Raw genomic sequence first — 14,047 nt, 5'->3', positions numbered from 1 at the left:
TTATGGATGCCCTCCTCCGTGTAGGGTGAAATTCAGTCTAAAATAAGACAGCTTGGGGAGGAAGCTGTTCATTCGGAGGTCCTGGCACTCAAACCCAACGATTTGGCACTTTATTTATAGTTTACCACAGTTTGGCTCACTTTCTAACATCTATATGCTTTGACAGTCGCCCGATAAATTTGTACCTACCTGCAGGATCGAGGAACCAGATAGCCAATCCAACAAACTGTCACACCGCTGTGTGAAGGAATGTATCAGAAAGATAGAGCTCAGATTAAATACAGTAAAATAATGACAAAATGTACTGGATTATGTACTTATTCATGGATTATTCCATTAAAAATGACACCAACATATATGCCAAAATCATATATACACATGTTGGTGTTCCAGAAAGACTGAGGGGAAAGGTGCTGAATATTAAATACATATTCAGAACTGACAATACACTACTAATTTGAGTACTCTGGAATTTTACCAATATATTCACTAGTGAAGAGTCTTTGAGCAATTTAAAATAAATAAAAACACAAACCAATTATATATGTCATATTTATCTCTATATATATTTTACTCGATTAACACCACCATATTGGCTAATACATACTGGAAAAAAGTCTAAAATACTGAAACACATCAGGATTTGCCAAGTTGGACAGATTACATTTGTACATATGTACATACATACCACTACAAAATTCTGAATTACTTACTGATGCTTTAAGATGATAAAAATTTTTGTCTGTGCTTCGTTGAAGTGAACCTCAATAAACTTATTTTGAAGCGAAGTAGTCTTCTTAAGTTGTTACACACTGTTTTCAGTATGTGTTAAATCAACATTTTCCATGTTGGCATGAAATAACAGCATCCTTTTAAAACTTCTCAGGAAGGACGTTGCCGTCGACTTTGTGGATCCCCTCTGATGAACTCCTTTTATTTCTGCGAGCGCGCCGTCGCTCTGCCAGTCAAACTGATTGTTCGGGACAATCCAGACGGGGCGGGGGAGGTCAGAGATGAAGGGCAGGCGTAATTATCATAGTGAAAATGGCTCCTGACATGATCGGGGAAGGAGTGTCGGCGGAGGGAAAAAAAACCACCACCCGAGATACGACTCTAAAGCATCCTGACACCAGACTAATCTATTAAACACGCCGCTCAAACACAATTTCATATTTGCCCTGGGATAAGTTTGAGAGTTTGGAGCAGCTGTGTTTGGATGTGAAAACTCCACCTTCAGCTAAAACCGTGGAAATTACTCATCGTCGGTGTCCTCTGTGAGGCGGAAGCAAGGCGTTCTCGCCACGAATCAACTTTCCTGCAAACACAACAGCCACAATATGATGAAGTTAGATATTGTCAATGTGCTGTCATTCAGAATATCCATCCATCCATCCATCCATTCGTTCACTTACAGGGTTTAGACCAACCAACATATTGTACATATGTTTCTGTCTTAAATTTATATTTAATTTTCCTGTGTATTGTTAGACTTTTAAATTTAAACCTTCCTATTCTATTTGTTATTTCTTTTCTCTGTTTGTTATACTGCTGCTGGAACACTGTAGTTTCCCCCTGTGGGACAAATAAAGGACTTTCAGTTCAAATTCAGTTCAATCCATCCATCCATCCATCCATTTACAGGGTTTAGAGCATCCATCCATCCATCCATTTGTTCACTCACAAGATTAGATCATCCATCCATCTATCCATCCATCTATCCATCCATCCGTCCACGAAACACTTTTTTTTTTAGATGTAGACAAACACCATCATCCTGCATCACCTGGAAAGAAAATAAAAAGATGAAACTGAAAGCATTTACCTTGAAACACCTGCAACAGTATCATGACAAACAACCCAACTGTAAGAATGTTTTTTAATGGAAATACCTCAGCTATGGATATTCCTACTGATTGATCGGTGCCATCCAGAAGTGACTATCGTTTCTTCAGCCCTCGGCTATAAAAAAAAAATAAATAAATAAAAGAATTCTCCTCCTGAATTGGAGGAGTCCGTTGGAAGCGCCAGCTGAGTGCCTTCGCCCCGTCTCGAGGAGTAATGTCTGCAAAAAGCGCCTGCAATTTCCCCGCCGGTGGGTCCCCCAGCCCGTGATCCCTGAGAGCTCCCACTTCTGGCTCGCTTTCTTTTGGCGCACACCTGGAGCAGTTGTTACGCTCGCCGAGGGAGAGAGATCAGACAAGATGAAGAGCCCAAGCTGATGAAATCCCGAGTCCCGAGTGGCGTCATTCAAAATGTCACCCTCCCGCCCACATGTTTCATCTAATAACCTTTCAGACAGGAGCAGCGTTTAGCGGCGTGTCGGCCCCGTATAGCTTCATCTCAACCATGCCATTCTTCCACAGCTGAAAAACTCTTCATTACCTTCTTGGATATTGGATGGAGTTTTTTCCTTTTCGTGTTTCCACCCTAAACAAACCCCCCATATTGCTGTATTAATTTTTCAGCAGAGTGCAACCCGTCACTATTACGGCTGCAAAGCGTTCGTCTCTTAAGAGCAGAGGTTTATAAGTTATGGGGAAACAAAGCATTGTTTCTGTAAGCCGTTAGTTTGTGCTGCAGTGCTACAGAACTCAAACATGGCTGTATAATGAGTCACCACTTCCTTTGAAGAGATAAAAATACGCTATTTAAAGGGCAATGCAAAAAAAAAAAAAAAAGATAACACAAAGAGAGGAGATTTTGATGCACTACAGGAAAGAAAATGTCACAATAACCAAAACGGAAAGAGGCTGCCGCCCACTCACAGACATTGGTGAGCGGTGAAACCATTTCAAAGGGAGTGTGTTTGTAACGGATGGTGTCTGAATAGTCGGTAGAGCCCAGGCGGTGGGAAATGGGTGAAGATGCAAGGCCAAGTGGAGATTACTGAGGAGATTTCGGCTTCTGGCGGTGAAACGAGTCAACTGAGCGTTATGCTGACTCGCGTGGAAATTAAAAATGGTGGAAAGACGTTGTACACGTTGGGACGAAACCTCATCCTACATCTTTAGCAATAATTGGTCCTTGAAGGTTGTGATTGTTTTATGAAACTCAACCTGACTGACCTCTTCTTTTATTTTCACCAACATGCATCTGTCAGTTCAATCATTTGTTCCTCCGTCTGCTTGAATGTTGTGCAACTTACTTCAGAAAAAAAACTGTCAGAATTAAACACAGTTTTACATCGTTTGGTGGACATTTTTGCTTTTCTCATCGCTAAAACTATAGTATTTGTTCCATCATTATTCTTTTATATGCTGATAATTTGTGCTCCTTTTATTTTGGGCTCCTGTTGTGCGTCTTTGTTGTAGTTTTTCCTTTGTTGAAAATTGCTAAATTGTTTTTTTCATTCATTGAGTGTTCATGCTCTTCAAGTTCAAAACTTTGCAACTAATATAACTGTTGAATATGAGAAAACTGCACTCAGTCGTGATCATTCACTCTGCATTTGCTACCAAGTATTTAAAGATCATCCCTTTAAAAAGAGAGAGCATATCGTATCTCGTCTTTATTTTATATCATGCGTCCATCATTTCATGAGAAAGTTATTTTCTAATTGTTTAATGACCTTTCCATTAGGAATTATTCGTCAAACAGTCTTATAGATCTGTCAACCCTGATCAGTTAGATCGCCAATTTGAGTTTGAGATGTCACCTAACTGCGTCTCCTGGACTCGGCATCATAAAAACATGCTAATCTCTCCAGACTGATGAGGCTCAAGCCGGCTGAAGTGGAGGGAGAAAGGGTCCCCAATACCAATCTATTATCTTCAATTGTTCCCAATTAGAAATTAATCTCTTGATGAGATAATCATTTCAGACAATTTCACTGATGTCCTCGCCTCGCTCTGCACTCGGGGGTAATCTGCAGCACAGGCCGTGGAAGGCAAATTCAATTTGGGCTCCCATTTTTTATTCTGAGCGTCCCTCCTCTTTCAGCCGTCGTCAGTGTTTGAATCGCGGGGTCGCGCACGTCCGTCAGATCTGGCTTCAGACTCAGATGTTCACAGCTGTGCGAGGTTACGAGCCGAATTCCCCAGGTTGAACCGGGGGAAAAAAAGCAGCAGCGGTCACGCCGTCCAGCAGAGCCAAATATTGTCTGCCTCGCCGTCGCTGCTGCCTGCTGGCGCGGCTACTGAGGACGGTGTGGACGTGTCGGGCTGCTGCCGGTCAGATGCACCGGCAGCAGAGCGGACGTGAATCAGCAGCAGTTTACGGTGCGCCGCCTGCTCGAGGCGCACGGCTGTACGAGTCCGCCGGGGTGTGAGAAGCCGACCCAGCACTGCCCGTTGGTTCAGGCAAGAAAGTGCGGCATTAATGGGGTTTCCTACTTTATAGGGTTTGTTATTTCCCGAGTTCTTTGAATCAGGAATCATAAGTCTGACATCTTATTAACCTGGGCTCGTACGATGTTCAGGGCAGTGGACTCACCGAAATATGGCTGAATCACTGGAAACCTCGCATACTTTCTTTGTGTTTTTGAGGTCCGTTTACATGACAACGGTGTTCGGAACTTCTGGAAATGCAACTTTTCGAATATGTTCCAACTCCGTCTCCATGGAAACGGGGGGGAAAATGCAACTTTTCTGACACAAAAAAAACAAAACCATGCATTTTCACTTGAAATGTTGTGTAAACAACCTAAACGATCCGTTAAAAGAGCACCCCAGGCGACCAGCACCAGGGCTGAAACATGAAACATCACTTTCCGATACATTCGGCTTCCCAGAAGGAAGGCTCAACATATCTACAAACTATTTCGTGTGGACGCTTTGAGACGCGGCTCTTTTGCATGTGAACAATGTTGCAGGAGGCATTTCCATGCTGCAGCAGCTCCAGATCCAGATGTCGTAGTGTCTCGTTAAAGGATTTCTGGCTCTGACTGCTGCTGAATATTATTTCCCCGGAGCATCCCCTCATGAGTGTACCAGGGAGCCTCATCCCATGTCGGGCTGATCCCAGCTCTGGCACCTTGTATTACTGTGCCAATATATGCATTTATTCATTGGAGTTGGGTAATTGTTTGAGGAGGAATCCATCATACTGTCAGTTAGGAGAATATGTCCTTTCCCGGCCCATTTATTTCTAAATGCTGCTGCAGCAGCTGGTCGGTTATTTCATGTCAGAATTTTTGTGCAGTGCAATTTTTTTGAATAGACAAAAAAATTGTTTGCGCAGGAACTGGGTTTAATCGTACAGCACGCTCGGTTGCATCCATTTGTTTGTAAATAGGGTTTTTTTCTGGATTCAGGATGCTACATTAATCAATTAAGGTGGATTTTGTTGCCATAGCAAGTCAGTGTAACTTACAGCATAGGTTTGGTTTGTTTTACACTGAACCTGTCTGTACGTGTTGAGGCTAAAGAGTCAACGTATACAGAAAAAGAGAAAGTCTTGACATAAAAATAGTAGTATTTACAGAGCAGAGTTCAAGAGTGTGACGGTCACAGGAGGGAGAAGCTCTCCGGAGAGCAGTGTAGTAGTTCGACTCTCACCCACATTCAGCTGTGATCGGCTTCGGATACCCACAAACCCAAGGCCTCCTTTTAGATGGCGTTTCAACTGAAAAATTCATCCTTTCAGAAAAGTTTACCGGCAACGTTTTGAGATCCGTTTGTAATGAAGTGGGTAAAACGCTGAAAATGATGGAGGAAAGCATTAGCTGTGGTGACATGGACCAAAACTGATCTGATTAAATGCCAAACCAATTCAATTTTCACCGTATAAACACTTGAAAAAATAAGAATCACAAGCGGAATCATTAATAATTCCATTTAATTCCTCTTTTGATATTGCCGGGCTTCTGGATAAAGTGTGGTTGTGGGATTCTGTGCACATGTGCAAACCACAAACGTCACAGCGCAAAGCATTATGGGAATGATCCACTGAAATTCATCAGGTCACATCTTGGTTCATACAAACCGGCACAATATTCCTATGACTTTAATCGGTGTTCATGTGAACGGGACAATCCGATGTTCTAATCGGAAAGAATTCAGTCTGATTGACAGTAAAGTGCCGATTAGCTGCTGCTGCTGTTGTCCATCTACTGAGCATGTGTAGGCCGTGGTGCTCATGGCAATAGCAATATTTCAGGGGATAACGCCACATTATTCCTGCTCTGGATCAGCGAAACAGCAGCTGGCAGGAAAATCCTCCTGTACGTCTGTCTGTGCGCCGTTTCTGAAAGCCTCTGATCAACGCTCTGGCTGCCTGCTATCATTCACGATGGCATTGATTTCTTTTTTTTCTTTTTTTCCCGAGCCTTCGCTCTATTTGGAATCCGCAGTCTGTCGAATTGCACACAAACTCAGTGGAAATGTTTGCGATCGATGATAAACTGCTGCCTCAGATGTTTTCCGGACGACTCCTTCCATGTGGTGTTTATTTTTCCTTCTGAGGGATTCTGATTACATGTCATTAACAATGTCGGATTTTATTTGATTCGCAGGATTCTGGGTTGTGTCGGCTCCATGGGGGTGCGTTGGTTAAATTCGAATCGAGGCTTTGGGGGCCTTTCTGGCGTTTGTCTGTCCAAAAACATGTATCGAGGTTATCGCTCGCTGTAAAACTGCATCAGTATGAACGAATGAGTGATTGTTGGTCCTGTGATGGACAGCTAGGATCGATTCCCCACTACGATGGATAAAGTGGCAGATGAAACAGTTGTTAGGTTTATTTTTTGACCTGTACTTATAAAAACCTAGTTTTATTGCTTTTTTTTTTTTTTGGAGCTGAGAGGACAGGCGAGAGGAAAGTCACCAAATATCGAGACACACACGCTGTGGGTCTCTTGCCGTTGTTGTGGGATTTGTTCACAGTACAGATAATACAGAATGACTTTCTTGTAATCGATTTGGATTTACCCAAGCTGAAATCATTAATCTCAGTTTGTGTGGTATTGATTCTGGACGGGTCATGGGATTTACGGACCTGTGAAGAAGACGATAATGTCCTTGGTGGTCTTTTGGAGGTGGCCTGGTAGTCTGACAGCGCCGCTCTTTTGGTTCCTCTCCATTAACTCCTCCTGGATTTTAAGCCTTGCTGGCTGTTTTCTGTATGGCAAGCAGAGCTGTTTTTATTTATTTTTCTCAGACCAATTAGTGATGGTTGAAATTTTTGTTTGCTATCAATTCTCTGAAGAATGAAGACTTCTGTATTCATGGCGCATTGATAGAAACCGTCTTGTTTCTTTGTAGGTCTGTGGAGAGAGCAAAGTTATTTATAATGTTATGCAATCATAACACCACTCACCTGCTTAAAAAACACATACTGTTATTTTTTTTTAAGAGAGACCAGAGGCAGTTATTATCTCACACTGGTTTTAATGTCAGTGCCTTTAAATGTTTATCCTGAATACTCCCACTATATGTCTACAAATAAATATGCTCGTAAAGCTTTGATTGCAAAAGCTCCAGCAGAAAAAGGTTTGGTTCCGTCCCAAACTCAAGGACTGTGTCTACAGAGGTGTTTGAGTAAAAGACCGAAGGGTCAAATCCAACAGTAAAATATATATATAGAAGTCAACGTTTTGTAGAGAATTTAGAATTTTTTACAGCCTTTAGATTGGAGCGGCAGACAGTGTTGGGACTTAATGATCTGAAGAGAGGACACAGAAATATGGTGTCAGTCTTATGTGGGCCGTTGAGTGTGCTTGCAGTAATTCAGATTTTTGTAACAACTAATTGAGACTCTTGTTAATGGAACCAACCCAGTGTTTTGGTGTTAGATGAGATAAGATAAGAGGATAAAGAGGATAAAATCATCCTTTATTTGTCGCACAATGGGGGCATTTTCCTTGTTGCAGCAGCAAGTGTGCAGTAATAAGCATTTCAAAGAAAAGAAAATGATCTAGACAATAAGTATAAAAAACAACAGTGACAATAATGTGTAAACAATATAATTACTTCAATAAATAACCCAACTTTCAAACCCAACTAACCAAAGCCTCAGTTGTTACAACGAGCCTAAAGTGCTGTGACGACTAAAGTTTGAGTCCGTTTTGAGAACTAACTTGGTGCCCGGTTGTCTAAAATAACCCTGAATGCAGTTGTTAGAACTAATCCATTGTCATAACTAACAGAATTCACATAAACACAAATTTGAGCTGCTCGAACTAACCCAGATTCTAGTTACTTAACCAAGAATCTAACTGTGCGAACAAACCCATGAGATGTATTGACTCACCCAGACTCTACCTGCTGAAAGCAATCTCTTTTAGTTCTTACACTTACATAGATTATAGTTGTTCTAACTCTGATTCTTGCTGACAGGAAAAACCTCACCTTAGAGCTAACAGCATAATGATTAGCACCAATGGTAAACATAAAATCCATCTGAAGACATGCATTTGGATCTAATATCGAAAACACAACGAAATTTTGTGTTTTCACTTCAAAATGTTGTGTAAACGTGCGACAAAATGAGTCAACTTTTGTGCAAAGTCTTCACGATGGTGTTTCTGAGATACTGTGACAGAAGATACATGTTTACCCCTGAAATGGAAAAACAAAGTCATGTTTTTTTGATGTAGGACTAAAGATTTGTGGTAAATATGAGAAAATTAGGTTCCTTAAAGTGGCAACAAGACCGAGAATTAGGGAAATAAAAAGTGTGAGCCCTGACCTCTGAAATCCACATGCGCTTCAGCTTCAGTGATTCTTGTCAGATGTAAATGAAAATGACCCCGAGGCATTCAGACAAATAGGATCGCGGTGCGGTTTACCCGGAAAGTGAGCGTCTCTGGTCCCCGGCTGTAAAATGTCAAGATTGATCACCGAAGTATTAAAAAGTATCGATTGCATTCAGCAGACTTGCGGACCGGGCGACTCTTGAATCTCATATTTCTTCGACTGTCACTAAAAAGCTCCGGTTGGTGGACGAACACCGAGCCGGACGAGCACTGTCACTCACACTGGCGATCTGGTGAAGCTGTGGTTTTTGCACCTAAATTGTGAGGTCAGTCAGAAACAAGCCTGATTTCAACACTTCAAGTTGCATCTTGTGGTAGAATTGTGTAAATTTTTATGGTAAAAACGTTAATTTAAAGTTACTTCAAAAAGTTATCAATTTATTTGATGTTGTTTTAAATTAAAGGCTTTTTTTTTTCTTTCAACAATTTAGTTTCTGACTTAAAAACTCTGATTTAGGTTGATTTCTGCTCTGCGCTCTTTGTACTGACCAGTAGTTTTATCTGAAAAATAATAAAGTTCCGTGTGCTTGAGAGCGATTGTGCTCATGCAGGTTTTGTATCAATAACTTGTTTTAAGTTTCATACTTTAGAACATATCAGAATCTTTCAGAAACTTTCTTTTACTTGACAAAAGACTTTGAATCCGTACTTTAGTCAAGGTTTTTTTAATCAGATTGATTGTGCTTCCAGTGATGTTCAGAATCTGTTTTTTTTTTTTTTTTATCACCTCCAGATTGGGGGATGTTGATTTGAGCAGTTTGCTGCCTTCATTTATAACAGGACTAAAAGTTTTCTTGGATTTCTTGGAGATCCAGCAGTTAAGTGCGTTCACAGCTGGGTTTTTTTTTTTTTTTTTATCCCTCCTGTTTGTGATTTCCATTGACAAAAACTCAATTTTACGCCACGATTCACCACAGTTAGATTGTTCTTTGTGCCAGATTTTGACCTCGGGGCTATAAATCACGCTGTGACAGCCTCTAAAGGCGAAACGCATTCCGCCTCTCCTTTGTCATCGTCGGGACTGAATCCGAGGTTTTATTATTTTTTATTTATTTATTTTTTGCCCGTGTGCCTTTTTCCTTTTCTTCCAAATGAGCAGCAGAATGAATTTGCGGGTTCATTAATGACAACAATATGTGATGTTTCTTGTAAGTGCGAGGCGTCTGGAGGCTCAGGAGGAGCAGAGCGTCGGCGTGCGGAGGAGTTCCTTTGTGGCTGCCTTTAAAAACTAAGAGAAAACATGGCACACATAAGAGCTTTGGCCCTATCGCCCATAAATCCATTGATTAATGTTCCTCGGAACAGAGGAGGAATCGATTAAGGCTCCGATAAACTCCACTTATCGGGAAAGTAAAGGGAGGAATGCTTATCCTCGCCCCAGGCTTCAGCAACAGACTATCAGCATCATTGAATATTCATTTGGCAAATTATCTCCCATATAATGAGAGAACAAAAGACTGTTTGCTTTAGGTAACATGATCAACACGGCTTAAAGAATGAACTCTTCCCCCTGGCTTATCTGGACCCTTTTTCTTTTTTTTTTTGTTTTGTGAAGCAGTAAGATTTCTTTTAAAACAAATAAAAAAAAGAAAAAAAATCGTGTTTGTGTGTAAATGAAATATTCCTGCTGCAGTAAGATGCCTTCAGGGAAGGTTCACTGCAGCCAGAATTGGACTCATTGGTAATTGAATCAGCGGGAAACGATTCGGCCGTTGGTGTTCATGCATATAGAAACCGGGAGAGTGAAGATTCGAGAGCTCATCGGCTATACGTCTGTCCGAGGAAACCCGGAATATAGACGAAGAGCGGTGCTGACCGCCGTCTTGGAAGCACACTCAGGAAATCGAACATATAGTTCTGGCTTCATCAGGTGAACCCGGGACTGTATTGGTGAAATAGTGCCATAATGACCTTTAAATTGAGATATGTCTGTAAATATTTGGTGTTGCTCCACACAGAAGAGTAATTTGCAGTAAATAAATTAAAGATTCTATATATGTTAAAAGTAAACTGAATGTAAAACCTCCAGTTTTTAACAACAGAAGGTCTGTGCACGAAGTCAGCCGGTGAAGTGACAGTCGGCTGCGCCTGTAGGGGGGCTGATGGATGACAGATTTAATAACGCGGCCTAAACCTTCCACTAATTTAGATTTAGATTGCTCTATAAAATTAATCGCATCACAAGGGATTTTTTTTTTTTTTTTTTTTTTTGCTATTTAGTGCCGGGACGTACAGAAAAATCCGCCGTAATTGGCAAATCAGCGTCGCATCCCCGCTGGGTTTCCATCACACGTTCATACTGCAGGGTGTTAAATTGCATTTTAGTGGTATTAAGTAGGTGTTAAAAGCTGACACCCTTTAAATCTGTCATTAATCCCTGCAGCTCTGAGCTGTCAGAGGCTGTTTATACCAGAGAGGGTCTGATCAATACCTTTTTTAGCCATTGGATTTATTTAAACTATTCAGTACAGAGTGTGTTTTATTTTAGTTAATACAGTTCATAATGCGTCACACATGGTTGGCGTGATAGTTAAGAACAGTATATAAAGGTTTGATATAAATGAAGATGTGTTTAGTGTTTTTCAGTGTAAATTCTCATCGTTTCCTGTGTGTTTGTTGCACTTCAGCTGCAGACGACGAAGAACCTGAAGCGGTGCCTGGTGGTGCTGGGCGGCAGCGGCTTGCTGAAGACCCTCCTGGTCCGTCACGTCATGTCCGAGCTCAGCGCCCTGACCGACCGGCTGTGGCAGGTCATCCAGGTAAACACCGCCGCCGCTGCCGCTCTCCACGCCGATGTTGACCTTACCGTCCGTCCTCCTCTCCCTCCCTGTTTATTTCTCGCGCGCATTTTTAATTTCCCCTCGCCGCTCCCAGCCAGCTGGCCGGACGGCCTTTGTGCAGGAGGCTCAGGGTGCAAACGGTTTGCTCCATCGACTCGTTGCCACGCTCACCTGTGAACCGGCTGGATCGATGGCGCCTCCCCGCCGGCCTTCACGTCCGCGCCGCATTCAGACGTCTCCGTGGTCGAAGCCTGAGCCGCAGGCCGGGCCGGAGCGCGGCGTCCAGCCACCTGCGGTCCTCGGAAATGGAAATGCCTTTTAAAAGCCACGGGATCCAGATGGCCCCTCCCCTCCCCCCCCCGCCCCCGGTTCACCCCTCCTGCCGAGTTCCCCTCCCACTCAGCGGGGTCGGTCATGCTCACTTGCTCCCGGTTTTCTCCTTCTTTTCAAGAGCGAGCTGCTTGACTCAAGCTACGCCAGGAAAAGATTTTCTATCAACATTTGCTTTTTTTTTTTTTTCAAAATCCAACTTTCAGGACAAAAGCTGCAGGCTGAAGACAATGCAGAGCAGCCTTGAGCTGCAGTGGAGCCTTTTTCTCCAACACAGCAGCAATAAACAAGACGCTGAAGCAGTCAATACTTCGCTACACTGTAAAAACACTGTAGATTCAGCAACTAAAGCATCAGCAGCGCTTTCTTGTCCAGGAAGTGACAGGTCACTGTCATATATGCTTTTGTGCATATGAAGGTCCTGCAGTCGTTAATGCCACAAAAACAACTTGCTTCACTTGGTCTTTTCTTTTTACGGAGCAGTCTTGGTGCAGCTTTGGTGTCCGTGGATTCCGTGTTGCCGTTGCTGTAGGTCAGCTCCGCCTGACATACCCGACACTGAACTGTATTTCCACTGGAGGTTTTCTTGAAAAACTGCCACGCTGTGCTCCGCTTGCTCGCCGCCATCTCGTCCGCGAGTAAACAGGAAGTGACACGACACGAGCTGTGGCTACGTTTATAGCTAATGTTATTATCTGAAGCTTTCAGGCAACATGATCACCCCTAAAATACTGTACATATAGGTAAGACATGAACGAGGAGGAAGAAAAAATTGTGTACATGGTTATTGATTTTTCTAAACGCCTGTGATTTATTATGCGTGGACCCGCTTACACGTGTAGACATTGACTCGCCTACTTTCTTAAACATTTATTCACATCCTGCAAATTCCAGAGTTCCACTTGAGCAGATTTTGAATTTAGAGCATCTGCCGCATTTCTGCTTGTTTGTGTTGTCACAAATTGTCTGTTGTGAGTTCACAGCCACCCTGCACCCTGTTTGCTGTTGTATCGTCTCATTTTTCATTGGAAACACGGTAATCCTGCTGCACTCCCGCTCGTATCCCCTCGGTTCCCACCGCACATTTTTAATGGCCATTCCGGAATCCTACTATGCTTCGTTCCTGCACGGCGTCATTACAGATTCAGCGGCACATTTGTCAGGTGATTCATGATAACCCTGCCCCCGTGCCTCCAGTGTACTGTAAGGTGTACCATATATACCTCATCCCAGAGTTTGGCTGCTTCATTTTTTTTTTTTTTTTCATTGTGTGTCACAGTTTCAACTTGACCTTTGTTTCGGTGAATACGCGGCAATCCTGCTGCTTTCATGGCTTCCTGCAATATGAATTGCACATTTTTAAGTGGATATACGATAGTCTTGCAACACTTTTAGCAATAAAAGGTGCATCCACAGTTTCAATTGAGCATTTTTAGATGAAAATATACAAATATTTATTGTTACTCATGCACAGAATCCTACAAGTTTTACAGGTAGCGCAAACATTGAGGTTATGATACGAGACGGGGTTAGACTGAAGGAGGGGATAATTATCTTACCAGTGGATGGGGAGTGTATGAACCGGTAAGTGGAGGGAAATCCATGCAGATCTATATGAAATGTGTCGGTAGTTGCGATTTTGCTGACTTGTTGATCTATTGAAAGTGTGTGAGCGAGCAGGAAGCTGTACAAAGGTTTCGCTCTACTTTCAAGGTTCAGATAGAGACTGAAAATTCAAAAATCCATTACAAATGTTATTTATTTCATTGGGAAAATGCTGAAACGGCAAGGTGGCTGCTTCACTAACATGCTCCACAGTGTTGCAGGAAGAAAAGTCAGTTTAGTGCCGCAGTGTGCGCTTCACACAGCAGTGCTGCTCACTGCTTGAATAAAGAAGTGAAATCCTGAGAGGGAGGAACATTATTTCAGACATTTCTACCTTCAGACAACAATACATTTTAATCTGTGTTGCTCACTGCACTGCAAAATAACATATGAAAGTTTAATCAGCTCTTTTCAGGGAAAAAGGTGTTTCTTTGATTACTTTGGGCGAACGGCGGACTGTGAAAGTACCGTAGTGGAAAAGGTGTTATTGGACTGGCCTGTGTTTCATGTGGGCTGTGTAGTGCTTTTCTCTACATGGAAAGAAACACTTTGCATTTTTAAAATACGTTGTTTTTCTTCTGCGAGCTCCTCTAAGGCTGTTTGATTCACCCCCAGTAAGTTTGGGTCAAGGCAGAAAAAC

The 14,047-nt window shown here is 42.4% G+C and overlaps 1 long non-coding RNA gene across 1 annotated transcript; it reads right to left on the bottom strand.

Annotated features, from left to right (window-relative positions):
- Positions 1–1,031: 1,031 nt before the first annotated feature.
- LOC115402107 (uncharacterized) lies at positions 1,032–2,026 on the bottom strand. Its single transcript, XR_003933083.1, has 3 exons — positions 1,890–2,026; positions 1,682–1,783; positions 1,032–1,315 (listed from the first exon to the last, which is right to left on the bottom strand). It is a non-coding gene; the product is annotated as an uncharacterized LOC115402107 (long non-coding RNA).
- Between the last annotated feature and the right edge of the window lie 12,021 nt (positions 2,027–14,047).

This window comes from Salarias fasciatus, chromosome 15, assembly GCF_902148845.1.
Source record: "Salarias fasciatus chromosome 15, fSalaFa1.1, whole genome shotgun sequence".
NCBI classification, from domain to species: Eukaryota; Metazoa; Chordata; class Actinopteri; order Blenniiformes; family Blenniidae; genus Salarias; species Salarias fasciatus.
This window is presented reverse-complemented; position numbering and strand designations above follow the sequence as displayed.